The following is a 26,628-nucleotide window of genomic DNA, read 5'->3' as shown; positions in this document are numbered from 1 at the left end:
CAAATTAGTAGCATAGGTGACTGAAGGATGGAAGACCCCAAGAGAGGGCACTTGGCTCCCTTCTGGAGTACAGAGTTTTTGTTCATTACAAAATTCTCACACACTTGTAGAAGTAATTTCCGTTATTATGAAAAACCTCTCGTTTAGCCAACTGTAGCGTTAGATGGCTGATCGCAGGGAAATAATATATGGTGGCACACGAAAATACGGCTCCGAGTACAGACTGCTCGCAAATTACGCACGATTGTTTACCACTACGAGTAGAATAGATGAACTTGTAATAATTAGTTGTTAAAGAAATAACAAATAATCTAATGCGAACAACTACTTCGAAACAATAGATCACGGTTGGTGGGCGACAGTGAGCAGTCTAGCACTCGGGGCCGATTTTTCGTGCGCCACTCTGTGCAACTTAAAATAATACTGTAAAAGTTACCATATTCTGTTTACAAAATATGAGACCAAACACCCGATTATGGAGCGGAGACTTCACTCGGTTGTAAGTCGGCCTGCCTTCCCGTAACAATGAACACACTGTTTTACCTTGGATCAAAAAGGATCGAAAATGGTCACTCGTGTGTTCCGTGCCGGCTTCCTTTGCTCGTGGAATAACAAAATAAACTTGCCTTTTTATAACTATGTCTTCTTTATCGAAATAACGAAGTAAGCTGATAAGCTCTTTTATTACTTGAAAAGATGTATTATATACAATGTAATTTTTATGTAATTACGTAATTATAAAATACATTTTAATTGCCAGTAGTGGACGCTGAATAGAATACGAAAAAAACCAGAAGTCCAGAGTTCAAAAAAAGGTTTGAAACAGATCTAGAATAGGCGTGCCCAGCAAGCGAAACGAACGACAACTCGATACTCAACTAACTAGGAGCAGTTGGCAGTGGAACTGCGTCATGTGGCCACACGAAGAAGGACGAGTCCGGCCGAGGGAGACCGAGTCAGAGACCGAAACGGGAACGGGACCGAGGCTGGAACGAGACCGGCCGACGTGCCGTTGCGGGAACGAGACGACAGCTCCTCGTTCCCGGGAACTATAAGTAGAAAGCCGCGACCGAAGTGAACTATGAGAGACCGTTCCTCGCTCCTTCCGTTCATCTTGGTGAACCGTTCCCCTGGAACAGTTAGTTCGCGAACGACCCATCTCTAGTGGAATGTCAGTTATAATCATACGAGCGTGAGGACAACACAACACCCAATCACCAAGAGGAGAAAATGTCCGAACCGGTCGTGAATCGAACCTGGGATCTTTCGGTTAGCAATCCGTGGGGCTGACTGTGCAGTTACCGAGGCAGACAGGTCGAATTTTTGGAGCGAAATTCACGCCTGTCTTCGTGAAGGAATGCACAGCTACGTTTGAATACAGCGAACCGTTTCCTAGCTGTTGAAAGTAGATAAGTAGACTCTTTTGGATGAATTTCCATTGGCAGTAAACCACCTAAAACAAGGAAATTTACAATGACAGGATAGCCCGAGTTATTTAAAAAGCCCTAAAATCATTATTTCGCGGGGGGACAACTGATTTACGTTATTGTTCAACATTTACCAACACAACACACACGAAATTTTATTAAAATCAACGCTATTTCCTGTAAGGATATGAAATTTTATGTTTTGATGCTGTGTCAGTACCACATATCATTGTCTACAAGACTAAATACACTTGAAGACTGCTAAAGTGTGCTGAGACTGAAACAGTAAAATGTCCAGATAAATCGTTTGAACGCAAACTCTTCTGCAGGAAAACTGTCGTTTCCCAGTATCCTATTTCTTTGTGTCACATGTAACTGAGGTTACGTGATCAATCGACATCGCCCATTTATAGACTATCACTCCTAGTTGAGGCTTACTGAACGTTTAATCGAGTGACGTTTAGATGTTTAAAAATTTATATTTGTCTTTTTCAACTGCTTATTATCGTCACTGTTACTGATTTCTAGATTACTTACGTTTGCAGTGGTGGAAAAACTCATTTTTTTCTTTGCTAAAGAATATTTGAATACAATGTTTACAAATTCAGATTTATTTTTTTTAAATATTAATTTCTCCATCATCAGATTTCTAGACATTAATGTTTGTGGCACTATCAGTCTTAAAATGAGGGGTCAATACCTTCAGATTCTGGGATAGGTCTTGCATTTACTACTCTAGTTACTGAAACTTAACACTTTGTCCTTCTGTTGCCCAAATACTTTCCCATCAACATCAGTCTTTTAGCAGATTTGTTTCTCTGTATATAGATTCTCTATATGTAGATTTCATAAATCTGAGTGCTACTGTTTTATACCAAGTGCTTTCGCAGTCTTTAATTATCAGCATCCTAGAATATAAGGTCTGTATATGTGCTTGCAAAAAAATATACGATTAACTAGCTCCACCTTGTACCAAATTAGATTGAAATGTGTGTCTTTGATCTATCACGTTTCACGTAGAACTGATATTTCCAGTAAATGTTTATCTGTTTCTTCTGGAAATATAATAGTAAAAATAAAGTGAATTTAGAAAATGTAGACACTGTTGCAAGTTTCCGTTTTGTTTGTCTATTGTATCTTTCATTTATGTTAAATTTGTTTTTTGTATGACTGTGCGTTCATTTCAGTAACAAATCAATAATAAGCTCACCTTATTCTCTGCACTTGAGGAATGGTCGGATAATAACTATATCCGGAAATTATGTTCACCTTACAACATCAGAAGTACAATGTATTGAGGAAGGAAATGGCTACTTCGTTGTAGTGGATGTGCTCTGAGCCTTGTGAAATTCATTCTTAGATTGCTTGACCTCTAATAATACATCCTTCCTACTTTTAGTTGCCCGTGGGTGTTAGTCAATAGTTTTAGCTCATTTTTTGAAAGTAGTTCAGCGTAATGTGTTGGTTGTTTACTGTTTCATTGCTGCAGTGGTGTTCATGTAATGTTTCGTCCTACAGAACCGTAAGATAAAAGCAATATAAATTCATTCGCGTACAGAATGACTAAAACATCACAACAGTTTCACAATCATACATCAGGAAGCAACAATACGCAAAACAAGGAACAACAAAATAACCCAAGAGAATGTAAAACATAAAAAACGAGGAACACAAGTAACAAACAGAGTAAATAACACACTGCAGAAAATGGTTAAGAACGCCCATACGTTACACAGTCGACACTGGATCCAGGCCTCTTCAAAAGTTTCTTCACAAATAATCCAGCGAGTCATGCCATCACCTCTAGTGTTTTCATCGTCAAGTTTTAGTTTTTTCTTAGCAGATTCGCTGGATTTTTTCATTTCTGTTGTAGAACTATCCTTCCTTTTACACCATCCAATTTTCCTGTCGGTCAAAAGTTTGGTTCTAGCTACACCTACAGGCTATTTTGAGGTTTTTTCTTTTTTCTTTTCTTCTTTCAATTTACGTTTCTCTTCCTTAGGATTCCACTTAGCTTCAGCAGCTTTTTTCTCTCTTCCTGTTCTCCTTTCTTTACTTCCAGTTGTTTTTTGTATGGAGTTGAGATTAAAATTTCACTCTCCTCTCTATGATTCTGCTTCATACAAATCTACTAGAGGAAAATTTAGTGAGACTGAGATGTCTTAGGGGGCTCAACTGCTGTATCGTGATTAGACGACTCTGATGATGCAGACGAGGAGCGAGGACTCAGGTAACGGCGGGCAGGCGAGAGGACTGGTGAAGATAGGCCTATGGCAGATGAAGGGCCTGGTAAAGTCATGTCAGCAGATGAGGAGCCTTGTAAAGACATGGCAGAAGATGGGCATGGTAAACGCATGGCAGGTGAAGGGGCTGGTGAAGATATGGCAGATGAGGGGCCTGGTAAACCATGGGAGCAGATGAGGAGCCTGGTAAAGATGGGCATGGTAAAGAAATGGCAAAGGAGGAGCCAGGTCCAGAACTGGTGGATGAGGTAACAGTTGATTCACTGTTCTTGTTTAGTGAAGGAGAATAATCCAAGTCACTGAAAATATTTCGCTTCGGGAGAAATGTCAATGCATTCAAAGTCAGATTTCAACTCCATCCTGCAAATCCTTGAGAAAGCTGAGCTCACTAAACCTGCTATGTCCTTCAAGGTATCTTAGTGTTAGGATATTGTCACATCCAGTATGAACATGCCTCATGATAAGCATTTCTGAAAGGTTTCATATCAGTTCTGTCCAGTGGCTGTAGTTCGTGGGAAATGTTTGGAGGCAGGCTTAACACTTGAATGTGGTGTTTCTTTGCAAACGTTATGACGTCCAAGTCTTTGTGGCTTTCGTGGCCATCCACGACTAGTAATGCAGGGGTTTTCTCAGTTGGATTCACTCGTTCTACAAACAAAACAAGCCACTTGACGAAAACATCCTCAGTGATCCATCCACTTGGTTGGGTACCAAAAACACTTCCTACTGGGGCATCTTTCTTCAGATCATTGTCCATTCAAACACGGGGGAAGACAAACAGCGGTGGGATAAACACATCCCCTGCACCATTAATTAAGAGACGAACCGTGACATTCATGCCTCTCTCACCTGTGGTCAATTTTCCAACTTGATTTTTACCTTTAACTGACATTACTTTCAGTATGTTGATATGAACACACGTTACGCCAGTTTCGTTGGAGTTAAATATCTTGGAGAGGCTGAACTTATACTTGTCCATCAACTCGGAAACTTTTACCTATGTTTTATTTTCATTTTCTCAGCAAATTGATAAGCAAGCTTCAAAAGCTCTTCCTTGCTTAATCGCATTAGCTGATTGTCTAGAGTTTTCATGTGAGCGTAGAGTATTTGCTCCTGCTCATCACTGAAAGGTGTAGCAAAATCTTTTGAGTTTCCCAGTTTTGGTTTCAGTTCGACCTCCTTCCCATCTGAAAAGTTCTTAAGTCTGTCGCCAAGTGTACTTTTTGGGACTGAAAAACGCTCACTAACTTCTCGAATTTTCATTTCCTTTCAAAGAAATTTTTCTACAGCCATCTTCATATTTTCTTCTCTCCAGGAATGCCTCACTTTCACCATTTCGCCTGTAAAATGAAACTAGTCCTTCAAAATTTAATTTTAGTTATCTATGATTGTTGTCCAAAACAACCCTCAATTTTTATGTTCGATACAACACGACCGACATGAGAAAACAATTCGACTGTCACGTGCTTACTAATAAGTCTAAACAGATTTACTGCCGAAAACATATAGTAAAATACCCCTTACTGCTACCAATATCCTTATAATAGAATTACATTTACTTTCAAGTCGGGTATAGCACTCCAAAGTTATCTTCGTACACAAAAAAAGACTCACAAATCAGATAATGCGCCATCACTTCCATGCACAAAGTCGGCGCGGTACGAGATGGTGTAATCTCCCCTCTGTCTTCACACCCAAGACTGCGGTGACCATGACTGGTGCTGCTACGTGTAGCAAAAATCATAAGCAACAGTTGTCCGATATAACCAGCCGTCCTATACTACCCGACCTTCCCATGTGGTGCTAAAAGAAATTATTTAATCATTTTAGTCCAATTTAAAAAAGTGTCGTACTAAAAATTATTTTTATTTAAAATCTTGATTTCTACTTTTTACTCTTGTGTGGGTGAAATTTATTAACCGATTTCAAACATCCTGATGAGATTACAGCGGAGACACGCGGCAAATTTCAGGCTTCTTTCAGTTTCACTTCACCTGAGTCAACTAATAATTGGTTACTCCTAGTCATATCTCGTGGAAAAAACCATGAACGTAAAAATGAGAGAGATTTGAGGTCACAGGCTAACGAGCAACCGTTCTCCCCATGAACCATTCCAGACTGGAACAGGAAAAGGGGGAAATGGCAGTCGTAAACGATATACCCTTCGTCAAACATCAGACAAGAAAGTGAGTTAATACTGCACTGTGATCCATTTCTGAGCTATGTTTAAAGGTTCAAATCTCCAGCTCAACAAGAAAAATCCGTGATAAATAAAGTTCCCTCCAATATACGCCACATAAGAAAGCGATTTAACATTGTATTGTCATTCAGTTCTGTGCTATGTTGAAAGTTTCAAGTGTCTACTGCGTTTGAATAGTAATCAAAACGTCGTCCCGGATAGAGATCAGCCAAATCTTCAATTCCTAATAAAAATAACGAGCACTGGAGGAAGAAGAGTTCCGGGATAAGAAGTCACGCTCATTCTGCCAAAGATCTTGTCAAAGAGAGCGAAGGAGCGGACAGAGTTTCACGTCATTCTCTTGCCCTTGAGGTGGGAAACTGCCTCTAAACGGAAAATAGTCTGCAAAGGTCAATGACATGAGGACGCAGAAGGCAATGGAAATCACTGCATTAAAGATGCATAATGAAATTCGATAGAGCACGTAGGTTGTGATTGAAAAAGTGTTGTGATAATATCTCCATTGGCCAAAGATTCCGGAATAGTCCACCTTTCGGATCTCCGAGAGGGAACTGCGAAGGGAGAGGTGACCATGAGGAAAAAGATGAATAACCAACGAAAGAGTACAGTTCTATGAGTGGAATGTCAAAAGTGTTAACGCGGTGGGGAAGCTAGAAAACTAGAACAGGTGTGCTGAGTCTAGATGGAGGGGGTCGATGAAGTTAAATTGAAAGAAGATAATGATTTAGCGTTACATGGGTATAGGGTAATATCAACAATAGCAAAAAAATGGTATAACGGAAATAGGATTCGTTATGAATAGGAAGGTATGGCGGAGAGTGATTACTGTGCAAAGAATCGACAGCAAACCGATACGGACAACGATACTTATGGTATACATGCCGAGGTTGCATGCCGAAGATTAAGAGATAGAGAAAGTATGCGAGGATACTGAACGGGTACTTCAGCACGTGAAGGGACTGGAATGAGGTTGTAGGGGAAGGAGTGGAAGAAAGATTCTGTGTGAGTATGGGCTTGGTACTAGGAATGAGAGTGGAGAGTGACTATTTGAATTCTGCAATAAATTTCTGCTATTAATAGCCAGTACTTTGTGGAAGAATCACAATAGGGAAAGGTACACTTGGAAAATGCCGACAGATACGGGAAGATTTCGTTAGATTAGATCACGGTCAGGCAGAGATTTCCAAATCAGTTACTGGATTGTGTGGCGTACCCAGGAGCACATACAGACTCAGATCACAATGTAGTGGTGATGAAGAGTAGGCAGACGTTTAAGTGATTAGTCAGGAAGAATCAAATGGCAAAGAAGTGGAATACGGAAGTACTAAGGAATGACGAGATACGCTTGGAGTTCCTAAGGCTATAGATACACCAATAAAGAATAGCTCAGTAGGCAGTACACCTGAACAGGAATGGAAATCTCTTGAAAGGGCAATCGCAGAAGTTGGAAAGATAAACATTGATACAAAGAAGACGACTGTGAAGAAACCATGGGTAACAGAAGAAATACTTCAGTTGAGGGATGAAAGAAGGAAGTACAAGTATGTTCAGGGAAATTCAACAATACAGAATTACAAGATACCTAAGAATGAAATAAATGGGAGTGCACGGAAGCTAAGGCGAAATGGCTGCAGGAAAAATGTGAAGAAATCCGAAAAGAAATGATTGTCGGAAGAATGGATTCAGCTTATCGAAAAGACAAAATAACCTTAGGTGAAATGAAAAGCAAGGATGGCAACATTAATAGTGCAATGTGAAGTCCACTGTTAAAGGCAGAGGAGAGAGCGGCTAAGCGGAAACAGTACACTGAAGGCCTCCGTGAGGGAGAAGACTTGACTGATGACGGGATAGAAGAAGAAGCAGGAGTCACTACAGAAGAGATAGGGGATCCAATATTAGAATCAGAATTCGCTTTGGAAGACTAGAGATCGAATAACATAGAAGGGAAAGATAACATTCTATCAAAATTTCTAAAATCATTGGGGGAAGTGGCAACAAAACGACTATTCACGTTGGTGTGTAGAGTCTGGCGACATACCATGTGGCTTCATGAAATACATCATTCACACAATTCTGAAGATTGCAAGAGACGACAAGTGCGAGAATTACAGCATAACCAGCTTATCAGCTCGTGCATCTAAGTTGCTGACAAGAATGATGTACAGAAGAATGGAAAAGGAAACTGATGATCTATTAGACTACGATCACTTTGGCTTTAGCAAATGGGAAAGGCACCAGAGAGGCGAGTCTGATGTTGCGGTTGATATTCGAAGCAAGACTGAAGAAAAATTAAGACACGTTCATAGGACATGTAGCCCTGGAAAAAGCATTCGAAAAGCAAAATGGTGCAAGATGTTCCTAATTTCGAGAAAAATGGGAATAATCTCTAGGGAAGAACGAGTAATATACAGTATGTACAAGAACGAAGAAGTAACAATAAGAGTGAGAGACTAAGAACGAAGTTCTAGGATTAAAAAGAATGTAAGACAGGGGTGTAGTCTTTCGCCCTTATTGTTCAATCTATACATCGAAGAAGCAATTACGGAAATAAAAGAAAGGTACAAGAGTGGTATCAAAATTCAGCATGAAATGATACGAATGATAAGATTCGCAGATAACATTGGCATCCTCATTGTAAGTGGCGAAGAATTTCAAGATCTACTGAATGCAATGATCAGTCTATTACGTACAGAATGTGGATCGCGAGAGATGAGAAGTAGTAGAAATGAGAACAGAGAGAAACTTTACATCAGGATTGATGATCACTAAGTAGATGAAGTCAAGGAATTCTGCTATCTAGGCAGCAAAAAACCCATGGCGGCCAGAACAAATAGGACATCAAAAGCAGACTAGCACTGGGTAAAAGGGCGTTCTTGGCCAAGAGAAGTCTACTAGTATCATACATAGGTCTTGTTTCCTGAGAATGTACGTTTGGAGCACAGTACTGTTCAAATGTGTGTGAAATCTTATGGGACTTAACTGCCAAGGTCATCAGTCGCTAAAGTTACACACTACTTTAACCTAAATTATCCTAAGGACAAACACACATCCATGCCCGAGGGAGAACTCGAACCTCCGCCGGGACCAGCCGCGCAGTCCACGACTGCAGTGCCTTAGACCGCTCTACAGTACTGTATGGCAGTGAAACACGGACTGCAGGAAAACCGGAAAAGAAAAGAAGCATTTGAGATGTGATGTTACACAAGATTGTTGAAAATTAGGTTGATTGATAATGTAAGTAATGAGGAGATTCTGCGCAGAATCAGAGAGGAAAGGAAAATGTGGAAAACGTTGACAAGAAGAAGGAACGGGATGATAGGACATCGGTTAAAACATGAAGGAATAACTTCCATGGTGCTAGAGCGAGCTGCAGAGGGTAAAAACTGTAGAGGAGAACAGAAATTTCAGTACATTCAGCAAGTAGTTGAGAACTTAAAACTAGTGATAAGACTGATGTCCCAAAAAATAAAAAATAAACACAAAAAATAAGTTTTACAGCGGAACTTGCAATAGATAAGATTTCAGAGGTGAACTAGTTCTCCATCAATTATGTATGGCATGTGAATTATGTTTTTCGTTATAAATCTGACAAGTATTTCCATAGACATTAAAAATTCACACTCACGGACTTTCAGATGCGCGTGGGGTAGAGACCTGTTGGCTCAGTAGGTATTTTGTGTCAGAGAACATAACGTGTGATAGCTCTCCCGTTCCCTTATTTTTTTATTTTGTTGTTGTTTCCATACCTACATAATAAGGCAGGGCCCGTGGGGTAGGGTGGATGCAGCTTGGAGAGGTCCACAGAAAAAGGTCTACTTCAGCCTCTGAATAAAATACTTAAAAATAAACAACATAATTGCGACAAGAATGAAAACGATAATCTTGATACGATGGTGGAATTAATGGTTTGGTAAACTATAGTGATGACGGTGCTGTGGACTAATTATATTACTTCCAGGATGAGGGACTAGGTGCACGTGAGTCTGGGGAGGAATTGGCATGATAATTGATGAGTTTTGTGTACCGGAACGAAGTTAGTAGTAGCCGTGGTCAAGGGGTAGCATCTTTGGTTACTAATCACGAGTCACTATAGATCTGCCAACGACATAGAAAGAGATCGAAAGGGTGGACAGAGGTTTGGGGCGACCTGTTACCCCTGGTTTTTGGAAAATATTACCAGAAGGCTGAAGTATCATCAATGGTCAATAACATGAGGTTGTAAAAGGCAAAGGAAATCACTGCATAAAGGACACATAAGACAGGACATGTGGCCTGTAGTTGGAAAAATGCCATAATGATTTCTCCATCGTCAGAAGATTCCGGACCAGTCCCTTATTTGGATCTCCAAAACGGATCTGCCAAGAGGCAGGTAACCTTGAGAAAAAGATGGAATAACCAACGAAAGGGTAACATTCTACGAATCAGGTCGCGGAATGTCAGAAGCCTGAATATGAGATGTAAAGGCTCAGTATAGATACAGTAACGGAAGAGAGTCATAGAGCTGAGGTGAAAACAAGGATTTTGGTCAGATGAATGTGTGTTACTACCAAAACTTCAGCGATAGGATTACTCTCATCAATACCGACGGCAAACTAATGTTAAGAGCAATAGCTCATGTACACATACACGTCACAAGCGGAAAATAAGGAATCAGAGAGAGGATACGCGGACACTGAACGGAAAACACAATATGTAAAGGCAGGCGATAATCTGATAATCATGGGGGATTGGAAAGTTGTGATAGGGTAAGGAAGTGAAGACGATGTTGCGGGAGAATATGAGCTAGTTGGTCGGAATAAGAGAACAGAGACTAATAGAGTTCTCAGGAAACTTTATCTGGTAATAGCGAACGCTGTTCAAAAATCGTAAATGAAGGAGGTGTGCTTGCGAAAAGCCTTGAGACGCGAGAAGATTCCAGATGGATTGCATCATAGTTAGACAAAGATTCCAGAATCAGATATTGTAGTGTAAGCCGTACTTAAAGGCAGATGTAGACTCAGATCACAATTTACTGACGATGAAGAGTAGACTGAAGTTTAAGAGAACTATCAGGAATAATCAGTGACGAAAGAACTGGGATATTAAAGTTACGATGTGCGCTTGAACTTATGTGAGGCCATGGATACCATGGTAATGAACAGCAGAGGACCCAGTTCAGTTAAAGAACTGACATTTCTAAAAAGGGAAATCAGAGAAAAAATAGGGGTTCATGAAAAGTAGCAGCGAAGAATCTTGGTTAACAGAAGAAATGCTTCAACTGGTCGACGAGAGAAAGAAGCACAAAAGTGCTCAGGTAAAAACAGGAAAACGGCGGTATAAGTAATTCAGAAATCAAACAAACTGGGAAACTGACCTAAATGGTCGGAGGAAAAATGTGAAGAAATCGAAGAAGAAATGGTCGCCGGAAGGACTGATTCAGCATATTGAAAAGTGAAAACAATCATTGCAACGTTCTTTAAAAATGATAACTTTACAATTACGTTGAATGTCTGATCTACGGAATGAGTACTGAACACGAATTGTCGTGTGGCGTGTTGTAACTGTAAGTGGTGTGCTTACTCTGTGTTATTCTTAGCAAAACTTTGCACAATACGATTGAGCAATACAACTCCCAGTACCAATAAAGAAATATATTCACTGCAAAATTCATTCAGCCCCGATGGCACTGAATTATCTGGCCCTGTTCAAAACTGATAACTTTGGTCCCTGAGCACATAACAAATAAATTTAATTGTCTTACCTCTAGAGCAGCAACGGTGGAACGCGATATATTCTGGTATATCATTAAAAAAAAATGCTAGCTACAGGCTCAGAAGTGTGTAATGCTGGCCATAATACTTGAAATACATATAAAATTCATTTGGCTCATACACGAGAACATTTAAGATAATCCAACTTCTTAGAAAAATACAGTATGTGATCAAAAGTATCCGGACACCTGGCTGAAAATGACTTACAGGTTCAGCTGCTGGAAGATTTCTTGAGGAATGGCAGCCCATTCTTCAGGGAGTGCTACACTGAGGAGAGGTATCGATGTCGGTCGATGAGGCCTGGCACGAAGTCGGCGTTCCAAAACATCACAAAGATGCTCTGTAGAATTCAGGTTAGGACTCTGTTCAGGCCAGTCCATTACAGGGATGTCATAGTCGTATAACCACTCTCCCACAGACCGTTCATTATGAACAGGTGCTAGACATGCTGAATTGCTCTTCAACAGTGGGAAGCAAAAATATGCTTAAAACATCAATGTAGGCCTGTGCTGTGATTGAGCCACGCAAAACAACAAAGGGTGCAAGCCCCCTCCATGAAAACCACGACTACATCATTACACCACCGCTTCCGAATTTTAATGTTGGCACTACAAACGCTGGCAGATGACGTTCACCGGGCATTCGCCATACCCCTGCTATCGGATCGCTACATTTTGAACCGTGATTCGTCACTCCTCACAACGTTTTTCCACTGTTCAGTCGTCCAATGTTTACGCTCCTTACACCAAGCGAGGCGTCGCTTGGAATTTACTGGCGTCATGTGTGGCTTATGAGCAGCTGCTCGACCATGAAATCTAACTTTTGTCACCTCCCGCCTAGCTGTAGTAGTACTTGCAGTGGATCCTGATGCTGTTTGGAATTCGTGTGTGACGGTCTGGATAGATGTCTGCCTGTTATACATTACGACCCTCTTCAACTGTCGGCGGTCTCTGTCAGTCAACAGACGAGATCGGCGTGTACGCTTTTGTGCTGTACATGACCCTTCACGTTTCCACTTCATTATCACATCGGGAACAGTGGAACTAGAGGTGTTTAGGAGAGTGGAAAACTCGCATACAGACGTATGACAAGTGACACCCGATCAAATGAGCACGTTCGAAGTCCTAGAATTCCGCGGAGCGCTCCATTCTACTGTCTCAGGATGTCTAATGACTACTGAGGTCGCTGATATGGAGTACCTGGCAGTAGGTAGCAGCACAATGGACCTAATATGAAAAGCGTGTGTTCTGGGGGGAGTCCGGATACTTTTGATCACATAGTATATATTACGTGGTGTGGGAGGCGGTACTGATTATGGTGAATTACTAATACTCAGTTTTTTTAACAAAATTATATTGCAAGTTAAGTTTGCCTTTTCAAAAACATCTGATAGTTGAAGTTACGTTACTCACAATTGATTCACAAACAATTATATTTAAACAGCAAGCATTATCTAACTTCGTTAATCCAACATAAATGCCAATCATCAAAGTACACATAGCTCTGTTAACAAATCTTAGAAGCATTACAAAAATGAAATATCTAACTAGCCTTTTTATAATAACCGTTTACGTATATTCTGGGGTTACTGAAGAATTACAAATTATCGGCCAACTCATCTATACTAACGCGCTGGCAAAAACAGAAATCATAATTATTCAGTTTCTTTACCTTGGTTGCATGAAGACTTCTGCTTCCAAGTTCAACAATATTGACATACCTAAAATAATCTAACTGCTAGTGGCTTCACACACCACACTCCAAAGCCCGCCTACTCCACCGCGTTTCCCTCACCGGCAGCTACCAGTGACTGTCTGCCTATCGCTCTCTTACTCCAACAAAGCAGTACAGTATCTTTGGGTCTGCGGTCGCACACAGTCAGCGATCAGCATTATCGAGCCTATCAGAGACATTCATCGTTTATAGTATACTAGTTTCATTTTAATTTAATAATATTCTTATCTTATTCTTGTGACACATACAAGTGTGCCCTAGTATACTCCTTTCACCATCAGTGACATTGAAAGCAGAAGTGTCAACATCAGAACTGACATTTCTAAAAAGGGAAATCAGAGAAAAAATGGTTCATGAAAAGTAGCTGCGAAGAATCTTGGTTAACAGAAGAAGTGCTTCAACTGGTCGACGAGAGAAAGAAGCACAAAAGTGTTCAGGTAAAAACAGGAAAACGGCGGTATAAGTCATTCAGAAATCAAACAAACAGGGACTGACCTAAATGGTCGGAGGAAAAATGTGCAGGAGGAATTAAGTCTCTTAACGTACAGGTAGTGTAGAGACATACTGAAGGCCCCTACGAGCGGGAGGAACTGATAAGGGGATAGAAGAAGAAATGGAAGTCTATTTGGAAGACGTAAGAGTTCCAGTATTACAGTCAGAGCTTGACAGAGCCTTGGAAGACTTGCCACGACCAAACACAGGGCAAAGATGACATTTCTTCCGAATTTCCAAAATCCTTGGTGGTAATAACAACCAAACGACTATTCAAATTAATTTGTAAAGTCTATGAGACTGGTGATATAGCACCAGACGTTCGGAAATATCATCCGCACATTTCCGAGGATAGCAAATACAGATAAGTGCGAGACTTGTGGCGCAATCAACTTGATAACCCAGGCATCCAAGTTGCCGAAGACAAAGGAGTTGGACAATGTAAAATGATACAAATTGTTCACCATTTTCAGGAAAAGAGGTATAAGCAATAGCGAATGAATGGTAATATAAAATAAGTACATGAACCAAGATGGATAAATTCCTAGGTCTACAACTTAGCTTTCGACGTTTTTTCTCGAAGTTCGGGGCCTTCTTGTGAAAAACTTACAAAAAAAATTATGATTCATAATATTGCCTATCGTTGGCCACTACCTTCTCCCATCTTTCGGATAGCATAAAAATCCCGTGGCGGAAGAACTGGGCGTCTTTTGTGGGGATCCATGAATCGATTCAATTTTGCACTTGTTCATATGATCGGAAGTGCTGGTCAGCCAGACTGTATGCCACTGATCGAAAAAGGTGGTACTCAGAAAGAGCAACGTATGGGGAATACGGCGGTAATGATAGGACTTCTCATTTCAACATTTCCGTGTGTATTTTGACGGGATTTGCGACATGGAGTCGAGCACTGACCTGCTGCAAAATTACCTTTACGTGTCTATCGCTGTATTGTGGACGTTTGTGTTCCATTGCTGGGCTCGAACGCATCAATTGCTTTCGATAATGATTTCTGTGACTGTATTCGTCTGTTTCAGTAGCTACGAAAATGTCCTGTCTTCCAGCGCCATGCCGGTCTTCGACATCAAGATCACCGTTCTTAAGTCGTTGAAAACTTTCTCTGCACGTTCTTCCACCAATAGTTCCCCCAAATTGGTCTTACCCAGCATTTTAAGAGACACAGCCTCAGATTTCTTCATGTTAAAGCAGAAAATTAAATCTTCCCGCAAATGGCAAAAAATGCGATTAAGTTGACGTACTTAATCGAGGATAACCTTATGATTCAATCACAAATCGACTAATATTTTTATGACATTATGTTTACAGATGTCTAAGCTTATTGTATTACAGCTATGATCAACCAGCTGAACCCCACTTGCCGCTGCTGCCGTCTATTGCAAAACGGCGGAAGCAAAGTTGTAGACGTAATGGAATGGAAGACCAAAAACGGTTTAAAAAGGATGTGAAAGAGGTATGTCGACTTTCATCCCTACTGTTCAATCCCTACATCGAAGAAGCAATGACAGAAATAAATGAAAGGTTCAGGAATGGTGTTAAAATACAGGGTGAGAGGATATCAGTGATAAGAATCGTTGATGACATCGCTGTTCTCAGTGAAGGAGAGAAAAACCACTGGACCTGTTGAATGGAATAAACAGATTAATGAGCACAGAAGAACCGAAGAACGACGAAAGTAATGAGGACTATCAGAATTGAATTTAGCAATAAACTTAATGTCAAGTTTGCTGACTGCGAAGTAGACAGAGGTGAGGAGTTCTGCTATCCTGGACCCGATGTAAGACATGATGGACGAAGCAGGGAGGATATAAAAAACGAAGGAATCTCTGTGAATCTACGTTTAGAGTACATCATTATGTGGAAGTAATCTTGAACTGTGGGGAAACCGGAAAAGAAGAGAATCGAATCGTTTGAGACGTGATGCTATAGAAGAATGATGAAGGTAAGTGGGCAGATAAGGAATGAGGAGGTTCTCCGCAAAAGAGGCGAGATAAGAAATATTTGGGAAACTCTGACAATAAGAAGGGACGGGTTGATAGTGTTCTTTACAAAGTAACCATCCTGGCATCTGCGTAAGGAGGTTTGCTGAAATCGTATAAAAATTAAATTTGGCTACCCAGAGGTGAATAGGAGACACTAACCTCGGGAATACGAATACTGTTTTTGTTGCCCCTGTGGCTTCTCGCTCGATTGTGATAAGCTGCAGTTGATAGGACAGATGGATCTGAGGAATGACTGCATGATTTGGGAATGGAAGGCAGTTGAAATTACCCCGGGAAGCAGCATAGAGTGTGTTGGGATGTAAGGAAGGTGGTATGTTGTGATAGTCAACGGCAGCGGGAATGGAGGATGCAGTGGAGTGCTGGAATCCGATTTCTCTAGAGCAAAGTATTGGCGAAGATATTGGAAGTGTGGGAGCTCCGGTCCCCTACGTACCTTTAGTGTACGTTCTACATAGCGTAGCCACAACGAACATTGAAGTAGTTAATGGCCGGCATATATTAAGAGTTTTTGAATCACAAGGATATCTATACACATGTAAAGGTTATTGAACTACGTATATCAATATTTCAACAAAGATCTCCAACGTAATATAAAACAAATGACAATATCTATAGGAAAATGCCGGATATGCTGAGACTACATGATCAACTGTCTATCGTTCAGCATCGCAGGCACAAGATGGTGATGAAGATCTGCACACGATCCATAGCCAGTTCGATAAGATTCAAAGTAGTCCAAACTGCCCGAGGCTGGTGATATCAAGATGGCATCTTATGAATGCTGGTTTGAGGCTTCGTGGAGGAACGCAGGTTCCTTGTCAAAAGTGTTCCGTTCATCGACGCCTTTGACTTTATTTTCAGTAATGCCCAAAATCTTTATTGTTTCTGGTCAGTAATAAGAGTGGATTGTATTGATCTTTTCCCTCCACAGGGAATATATCATTCAGTACTGTATGGTCGAGGTTATCAATAATCGTGTGGCATTCGCGTAGTAGCGCACATATCCGCCTGATGCCAGGAACTGGTATGTGATTCAGTACAGCTGATTGGTATGTGCGAGTAGATCGTATTGTTCCACTAACAACGTCCATGGATTCGTTTTACATCTGTCTTTTTCACAGACTGACTATTAATTCATGCAGATGCCCAATACTGGGCTGCTGAGTGTACCAGTTCTATTGCTGAGAGTCGAAGAGTATCTTCTGACGATCCCTAACTACTGCGGGGTTGGGCTGGGTTGGGTTGATTTGTGGGAACCGACCAAACAGCGTGGTCATCGGCCTCATCAGATTAGGGAAGGATGGGGAACGACGTCGGCCGTGCCCTGTCAAAGGAACCATCCCGGAATTTGCCTGAAGGGATTTAGGGAAATCACGGAAAATCTAAATCAAGATGGTCGGACTCTGGATTGAACCGTCGTCCTCCCGAATGAGAGTCCAGTGTGCTAACCACTGCGCCACCTCGCTCGGTCCAAAACTGGTGCCACAGAGCTTATGAAGAATATTATTTCTGCTTTTGAGCTTATCAGATGTTCACGTCAAGGGCTCCCTCAAACAGAGTGACCCGTCTAACATGATCCCAATGTATTCTGATTGCATGTTATAACGAAGTTTGTCTCTCTCAAAATATACTTCGAGGGATCTATGTGCCAATCTATTGGACAGATGAAAAGACGCAACATCTGTTTTATTTGCGAAAGCAAGCTATTACACATATATGCTCTGTATCTGATCTCACTGACGCCCACGAAGTTGCGTGTCAGCACCCACAATATACTGTTTTTCTGAACGTAACCGTTTTTAATAGTCAATAAATAAATTATCATATCTAAGCAATCTCTGGAGTTACACGAAAGTGGAAGTAAAATCTATGATGATAGGCCGCGATACGCTTGTTCTACATGATCGAGGTTTTGATGCCTCTGCTGTGATACTGACGAAGATCCCACGAGAGTGATCGAAACGTCGATAGTGTAGAATGTGAGTCGGCCTAGCATTATAGAAGATTTTACCTCCAATTACAACGGCCACCAAAGCCTCAACTGATGACCACAGATGTTAAGTCCCATAGTGCTCAGAGCCATTTTTGAACCAAAGCCTCAGACTTAAGTTAAACTTATTTGCCACAGATCGTAGCTTGGTAATGTTTCTCCTCAGGTAGACGCTTCGCGCTTTTGCAGTTGCCACAGTGGCGGCCAAGGACTACTGGCAGCACGAGGCGAACTGCAGGACAGAGCGGTGCCCGCTCGTGAGGCGGCGGGTGTGCGGCTGTACTTGCGACATGGCCACCTGCCGCACCTTCGACAGCCTCTGCTTTCTGCATAACTTCAACTGCCACAACGCCCCCGGTAAGTGCGCCCACCAACAGCCTGCTGTCATCCCAAGATCTCACCAGCACTGATTCTCGACCTCAAAAATTCCTGAAATATCCTGAATCACTAATATTCTGCGTATGCTGGGACACTTAATCACCCCATCAGCCTCAGCTCGGTACTTAGCAAAGTCTTTGAATACGTCGTTTTCCAAGGAGTGTACTGTCAAATAGATAATTTTATACAGTATGCTTTACAGAAGTATCTTTGAAGTAACTTCAGAAGTGTAACATACACTACTGGCCATTAAAATTGCTACATCACAACGATGACGTGCTACAGACGCGAAATTTAACCGACAGGAAGAAGATGCTGTGATATGCAAATTTTTAGCTTCTCAGAGCATTCACACAAGGTTGGCGCCGGTGGCGACACCTACAACGTGCTGACATGAGGAAACTTTGCAACCGATTTCTCATACACAAACAGGAGTTGACGGGCGCTGCCAGGTGAAACGTTGTTGTGATGTCTCGTGTAAGGAGGATAAATACGTACCATCACGTTTCCGACTTTGATAAAGATCGTATTGTAGCCTATCGCGATTGCGGTTTATCGTTTCGCGACTTTGCTGCTCGCGTTGGTCGAGATCCAATGACTGTTAGCATAATATGGAATCGGTGGGTTCAGGAGGGTGATACGGAACGCCGTACTGGTTCCCAGCGGCCTCATATAATTAGCAGTCAAGATGACAGGCATCTTATCCGCATGGCTGTAACGGATCGTGCAGCCACGTCTCGATCCCTGAGTCAACAGATGGGGACGTTTGCAAGACAACAACAATCTGCACGAACAGTTCGACGACGTTTCCAGCACATGGAGTATCAGCTCGGAGACCATGGCTGCGGTTACCCTTGTCGCTGCATTACAGACAGGAGCGCCTGCGATAGTGTACTCAACGACGAACCTGGGTGCACGAATGGCAAAACGTCATTTTTTCGGATGAATCCAAGTTATGTTTACAGCATCATGATGGTCGCATCCGTGTTTGGCGACATCGCGTTGAACGCGCATTGGAAGCGTGTATTCGTCATCGCCATACTGGCGTATCACCCGGCGTGATGGTATGGGGTGCCATTGGTTACGCGTCTCGGTCACCTCTTGTTCGCTCTTGAACAGTGGACGTTACATTTCAGATGTGTTACGACTCGTGGCTCTACCCTTCATTCGATCCCTGCGAAACCCTACATTTCAGCAGGATAATGCACGACCGCATGTTGCAGGTCCTGTACGGGGCTTTCTGGATACAGAAAATGTTCGACTGCTGCCCTGGCCAGCACATTCTCGAGATCTTACACCAACTGAAAACGTCTGGTCAATGGTGGCCGAGCAACTGGCTCGTCACAATACGCCAGTCACTATTGATGAACTGTGGTATCGTGCTGAAGCTGCATGGGCACCTGTACCTGTACACGCCATCCAAGCTGTGTTTGACTCAATGCCCAGGCGTATCAATGCCGTTATTACGGCCAGAGGTGGTTGTTCTGGGTACTGATTTCTCAGGATCAATGCACCAAAATTGCGTGAAAATGTAATCACATGTCAGTTCTAGTATAATATATTTGTCCAATGTATAGAGGACATATAAGTGTAACATTATGTAATCACAAAAACTATATTAAATTTTAGGGTGTAAACGCAAAAAGAAAAATCTTTTGGAAATTGTGCATCAGACAAACTTTGTTGTATTTTAGGACACGAATGTAAGACTTGCAAGAAGTCAACAGTATCCACTGACGATGGGCTCAGGCCCTAATCTAGGAACGGTATAATAAAATAATTTCAAGAAATCTTGTGGCTGGTTGCAGTATTTCCTACATTGTAAGTAAGTGGATATGAGCACTTTGTGAACACCTCTGAATTTCCTTAGCTGTGGGCGGCGGCTGGATGGTCAAAAATTGGTATGGTCCACAAACACTTTCCGCTTCCCGTAGAGTTGATGTCACGACCCGCCACCAGCGTGATCGAAACGGAAAGCATTTGTACACGCTGCTGAAATATTGAACAACAGTTAACCCGAATACGTAGGTAGAAGCAGTAGAGTCACGGGAAAACACCACGAAAAAACAAGAACTGACTAACTTTGAAATTGCTGGATGATTCTGAAGACACAAGGTGCTGGTGCAAAGAAAGTCAACGGGAAACCTGCTAGATCAGCTGGTTCAGTACCGTTCTGACTCTATTACCTCCCACTGTAATCGGATGTTGCCTAGTACCCTCACAATATAAAGAGTAATTCGTCAAATGCTCGTGTCCCGTACTGCATACTGCTGTTTACTTTTTTGCAGCCAGGGCACCGCTAGATCGGCGGATGGTGGCCGGAACAGGTGTTTACCACTTAGAAAATTACAGTGTACCCCAGTGGGGAGGGGGGGGGGGGGGGCGGTGATCACCCTACAGACTGGGAACCACTGCGCTAGATAAACACATAATTTGCTTCAGAATGTGTTCTTCTTCGAATTTTCCCGTTTTCCAACTACATACCGCAACAGTAAACTTTAAAGAACTTTTATCGCCTTCATTTCCTTGAAATTTTGGAAACTGCTGAGATCATCGGTCCCTAGACTTGCACACTACTTAATCTAACTTAAACTAACTTACACTAAGGACAACACACACACCCATGCCCGGGGGAGGACTCGAACCTCAGACGGGGGAAGCCGCGTGAAATGTGGCAAGACGCCTTTGACCGCATGGCTACCCCATGCGGTCATTTCTTTGAAAAACACCATTTCTTTTTTTTTCAGATTTTTACTTCGTCAGAAACGGGACGTGTGAGAGCTGGCGAAGGAGGTGGCACCGACATCATTCTCGGAAAAACTACCGTCATAATGACCTGGAAGTTTCCATAAGGGGTTCTGTACATTTTACACTGGACGAAGACATCTTACCCGGTCTCACAATAGGTCTTTCATAATTCTGAAGCTCAGAAGCTTTGTTCGGAACAGGTATGTCCCACCAAAAATTTGATTTCTGTTTAAATACTGAGTGGGTTGAGATGTTTGTAAAAATGTACAAGCACGCCTGGAGAACGGATTTTTCTTACATGATGCACCAACTCTCGTTTCAGATTACTGCTACATCGAAATTGGACCTGAAGAAGTTGCCACCACGAAGAGCTATGTACTGAAAGGCGAACACTGAAGTACGAACGACAAAAAACACAAGGGGGAAGGTTATAGTAAATCTGCGTCCTTCTAATTTCATTTCAGTTCACACCATTAACTTGATGGTAAAGAGGGACGTAAGGTTTAGCTAACCTATGTTCCTCGCATTTCTTCGAATTCTCTATCTTCTCCTTAAGTTCCCAATTTACAAACCGAATCCTTGCTGGCTATGTGAAAACAGAAACATTAATCTCGTAGAAACAATTCAAAATAAAAATTATCGTCGATGTCAAGATAACAAATTGTTTAGCTGCATTTTCGCACTGAATGCTTGAATAACGTAGAAATGCTAGATACCTATGGTTTTATTTGTCGAGGATATAGGAAAACCTAAAATTTAACTTACTTGTTTAACGTGGAATAGTTACCAGCAAAGAACAGGTATTTTACAGGTGTGATATAAGAGACATGAATCATTATTGTTACATTGTCTCCTTTCAATGAGAAGGCGATTCGCCTGCTTCGTCACAGAAAAAGTAGTTACCAACATTTCATTGGTATTTCGATGCTTCTTTTACACTTCGATCTGTTGATATAACTTCTTTAGTTATTCTTCCTCCTTGCATCCCATTCAAATGGGAGAGCCATTGTTACAATGTCACATTTAGGTTTACAGTAGTCGTGTTCCATGCATCGTATTGAGAAGGGTCAAAAAAATGGTTCAAAAGGCTCTAAGCACTATGGGACTTAACATCTAAGGTCATCAGTCCCCTAGAACTTAGAACTACTTAAACCTAACTAACCTAAGGACATCACAAACATCCGTGCCCGAGGCAGGATTCGAACGTGCGACCATAGCGGTCACGCGGTTCCAGACTGAAGCGCCTAGAACCACACTGCCACACCGGCCGGCTGAGAAGGGTCAATAGGAAGGGTAAAGGAAACATACAATATAATGAAATGAGTTAACAGTATGAAATGTTATTGTCTTACATTGTTGATGTTAATTATAAGTCAATCCAAGTTTTAATAATTGTGAGTGTGAAGATAACCTTGAGTGGAGTGCTTGGAGTTGTCCAACAAATGTTCTTCCAGTCAGTCTTAAACGCCGTCACAGCGCCTAGAAGCAATTTACCATGTTCTCGCACGTTACTGAATACATATACATATCCATGTATCTGACTCCACTCTGCTCTTTGAAATCTCTGTAGGTCCTACTTTTGGACCTCTTGTTATGTTCATGTTTTTCAGTTTTGAGGAAAGAAAGTGTGCAAGGCCGCTAAGCGTGAGGTTTAACAGCGAACTTTGTTAAGATCATTCTCTATTGAAGGTAAATGGAATCCACTACCTGTATCAAAAGAGATGCTAGCTAATTAATGCATTACTAGCAAATGGACTCTACTGTGGAATGAGAACCGTAGATGCTTCTGCATCGTTATCCCTGCCTCTGGTAATTGGAAGGCGCACCGAAGGAACGAAGGAAGGTAACTAATAGTTTGTGTCGTTGACGATGAGCTCATCAAAAGCGGAGGAAGAAAATCGAATTGGGGAAAAAAAAGGAACCAAATTGTCCGTGTCTTTTCCTAATAAACCATCTCAGTATTCGGCACAACCATTTACTAACAATAAAAGAAAACATTGCCCGCTGTATTGTGCTTTATTGAAATCGTGCTACTAGCTTATTTCGGCGGTAAGGCATTAACAAGCATATTTCCTCTGTCATGTAATACACATTGTGCTCATCATCCTTACATCTTCGCCGCGCGAGATTAGCCGAGCGGTCCAAAGCGCTGCAGTCAGGGACTGTGCGGCTGGTCCCCGCGGAGGCTCGAGTCCTCCCTCGGGCATGGGTGTGTGTGTGTTTGTCCTTACGATAATTTAGGTTAAGTAGTGTGTAAGCTTGGGGACTGATGAGCGTAGCACTTAAGTCCCATAAGATTTCACACACATCCTTACATCTTCCTTCGTTCCTCTTCCATTCCCGATGTATGCAAGGTCGTGACGATGCTAAATTTCGAAGTTAAAAATGTAGTTCTAGCCATGAACAGAGAAGGATCACTAATTTTTACGTTTTTGGAATTCACTTTCATGTTGATCAAGGTATGTATCATTGAAACGCGTAAAAATTAGTGCCTTACCATTTTATTTGGTAGAGTCCACATCTTAACTTTCAAATCAGGCACAGTTTTTACATAGTTGTTTTGCTCGATTTAGTATAACGTCTCATTTGATTTGACTATCAAACCACTTTACTCGTAGTTTATCATTTTTTACCATGGATCATTTTTATCAAATTTTTACTAATTCACAGTCAGTGTCCATTAACTTCGTCGAATGATATGTTGATTTTGACACTTAGCCTTTGTACTAAAAACGATACATGAAAACTTCTCGGAAATAACCAGGTTCTTTGCTTCTAAGCGGTGAACACAACACTGCTTTTGGAAAAAAAAACAGTGTATCAGCCCCAGTAAATCTATTGACTATAAAAAGGAAACAATCGAAGACTGGAACCAACGCATTGGAGGACTACTATTTATGGAATTGTGCTTCATGAGCTTGAAAATATAGTTGCCTGGCTCGATCAATACGTCATCAGTACTCTGGCTGTAATTGGAGCGCCAAAAGGAGCTATTCCATTAAATACCTGACGGCAATCACTATGCGTACACCATGAAAGTCCTGGAAGACGTAAATAATGCACAGATATTCAGTCTACACTCCAACTGCTGAAATGCTTCAGATAGGCCTGTTTCCACAGCTGCCACTTACTGTTGTTTGTATAGTGTCAGAATACATTACATAATTTGAATTTTGGCATCAATCTTAGAAGCTATATGTAGTGTAGTGGCCAAGAAAGTGACAGACGAAGTAAACATGAGATATTCCAATAAAATATTAATTAAGTAGTACCTATACTGCTGTTTGTGAACCTCGCGACAGCAAGAAGGAGATACGACATTGCAGTGAAATGAATTCCACAGATTAGGACCACTACACTACACAAATGATTAGAATCACAAAACGGTAAGTGCACTATGACTGCCAGAATACAGTATGGCCTGAAGGTGTCATGTTCTGCAATTGGAGCCTCTAGATTTCGTGGCATAGGGTCAAAGAGGGCCTGGATATTCTGTTGGTCAGTACACTGCCAGTTGGTTTGTAGAGGCCTCCACAAAGCATAGACAGTGAATGAAGGAGGACCAGAATGAATAAGTTGCCGTAGGACCACATCCCAGACATGTTTAATAGATAACTTCGCAGACGAACGTGCAAGTCACGGATACAGTTATTCTCCGAAGAGGGATTGCTCATTCCACGCCACAAGTGGGTAGGTTTTGTAATGCTGAAATACATCATTTGGCGCTGCCTGCAGGAGGGACTCCACCACAAGCTCGATAACTTCCCTCATGTAGTGGATGCTATTCAGATTGCCCACAAATATTAGGAGGCAACACTGTATGAGTATAGAGTATCGGTGCTGTTTCTGGTCTAGATAACAATTTTGCTTCATGTTCAATGATAAGACTTCTAGGAACCGTACCCTTCTCCTCTCCCTCCCCCAGCACGTCGCAAGGTAACGGAACTCGAGTAGGTGCAAAGGTGGGAATACTGAAGGTCACCCACTCACTGCACCAATAAAAGAACAGATAACGATCTAGGACTAGGTCATAGAGGCAATCGTGTACTTCAAAACGGGGGGAAACTCGCTGGGCCAATAACAAACAGGCTAGCCATCCTCTGCCACCCACCACCCCTTTCTTCATTACTAGAGCCCTTTCATTTGTTCTGTATACATACTTAGTGCGAGGGAGGATCGTCAGCAGCAGAGTTATCCTATTTAGAGAACAGTGACATAAAATAGGAGGTAATACACATCGACAGTCCATCCCCTTACGTATCCATATCCACTCGATACAATTTGAAACGAGACTCGTTCGACCAGACAACATGTTTCTAGTCATCAACAGTCCAATCTCGATGTTGACGGTCCCAGGAGAGGAGTAAAGCTTTGTGTCGTGCAGTCATCAAGGGTACACGAGTGGGCCTTTGGCTCAGAAAACCATATCGATGATGTCTCGTTGAATGATTCTCACACTAACACTTGTTCATGGCTCATCATTGAAATCTGCAACAATTTGCAAAATGGTTGCACGTTTGTCACGTTGAACGATTCTATTCATTCGTCGTTGGTTTTCCGGCCGCAGTGATGTCGGAGATTAGATGTTTTACCGGATTCCTGATTACGCATGCCTATACCAGTTTCTCTGGCGCTTCAATATATAGAGAACTAAACACTCACTATGTCATCTCTGCATTACTGGCGTGCGTGTGACATCATAGAATGTATATTAAAGTGAGTGATTTGTCCTCTTGGCAGCATTACTACAGTAAAATAACGTCAAGGCGTTCCTGTAAGCACTACAAAGCAGGATAGGGTATTCCAAAGACTCCCAAATGTAAGTGTGAGACGCATGAATATTTCACAATTTCGACACTGCATTGTTTAACATTTAATACAGATTTGCTAAGCAGGAGGTGTACATTCTCCGCGCAATATTAGGGGCGACTTACGGTACAAGAAAACAGTCACAGAAGCGATCACACTGCACACAACGTTACCTGTCGGAGGGGAGCCTGAATAAGGCCCGTCACTTGAACACCACCACCAGACACGTGGAGAGTCCATGACGCTGCCATCAGCATACAATTGTGTAGCCCTCTGAGGAGTTAACAGACGCTAAACAATCTCCCGATCATTGAACATGAATGGTAGAGGAAGTGCAACGATTTACAAAAAAGAAAACAAAGGCAAAATAAAGGAAGTGTACTCTTTAGAGCTCACGCACGAAATACCAGAACGCTAGCTGTACTCGAATGATGCCACAGCTCATGATATGCATGTCACCTCATACCCACATTTTAATCTCACCGGTCACAATAAATATCTGAAAAGTTGGCAACACCTGCCGAAGCGACCACCTGCCCCCTGCGAGGGTGAGAAACCATCAGACCAATAGGAAACAATATATCCCTCCCATCCCCAATTATTACCATAAATCCAGTCGTCATTTAAGATCTCTTTGCCATGGTGAGAGGATCATGTTTGTTTGGGATAAGGGTGTAAGGAGTTTAATAAATAATAATATCAAATTAATATCAATTTCATTAGTAACAATAATTTTTTCTCAACCACCCTACTCCTTTTCCCTCTCTCTAAAGGGCTGTTGTGTTAGTCTCGTTGGCACTTGTGCTCTGTGCTCCATACTGAATGGATCAAGTTCT

This window comes from Schistocerca serialis, chromosome 5, assembly GCF_023864345.2.
Source record: "Schistocerca serialis cubense isolate TAMUIC-IGC-003099 chromosome 5, iqSchSeri2.2, whole genome shotgun sequence".
In the NCBI taxonomy this organism is placed as follows: domain Eukaryota; kingdom Metazoa; phylum Arthropoda; class Insecta; order Orthoptera; family Acrididae; genus Schistocerca; species Schistocerca serialis.
The sequence above is the reverse complement of the archived record's forward strand: the minus strand, read 5'-3'. Positions refer to the sequence as shown.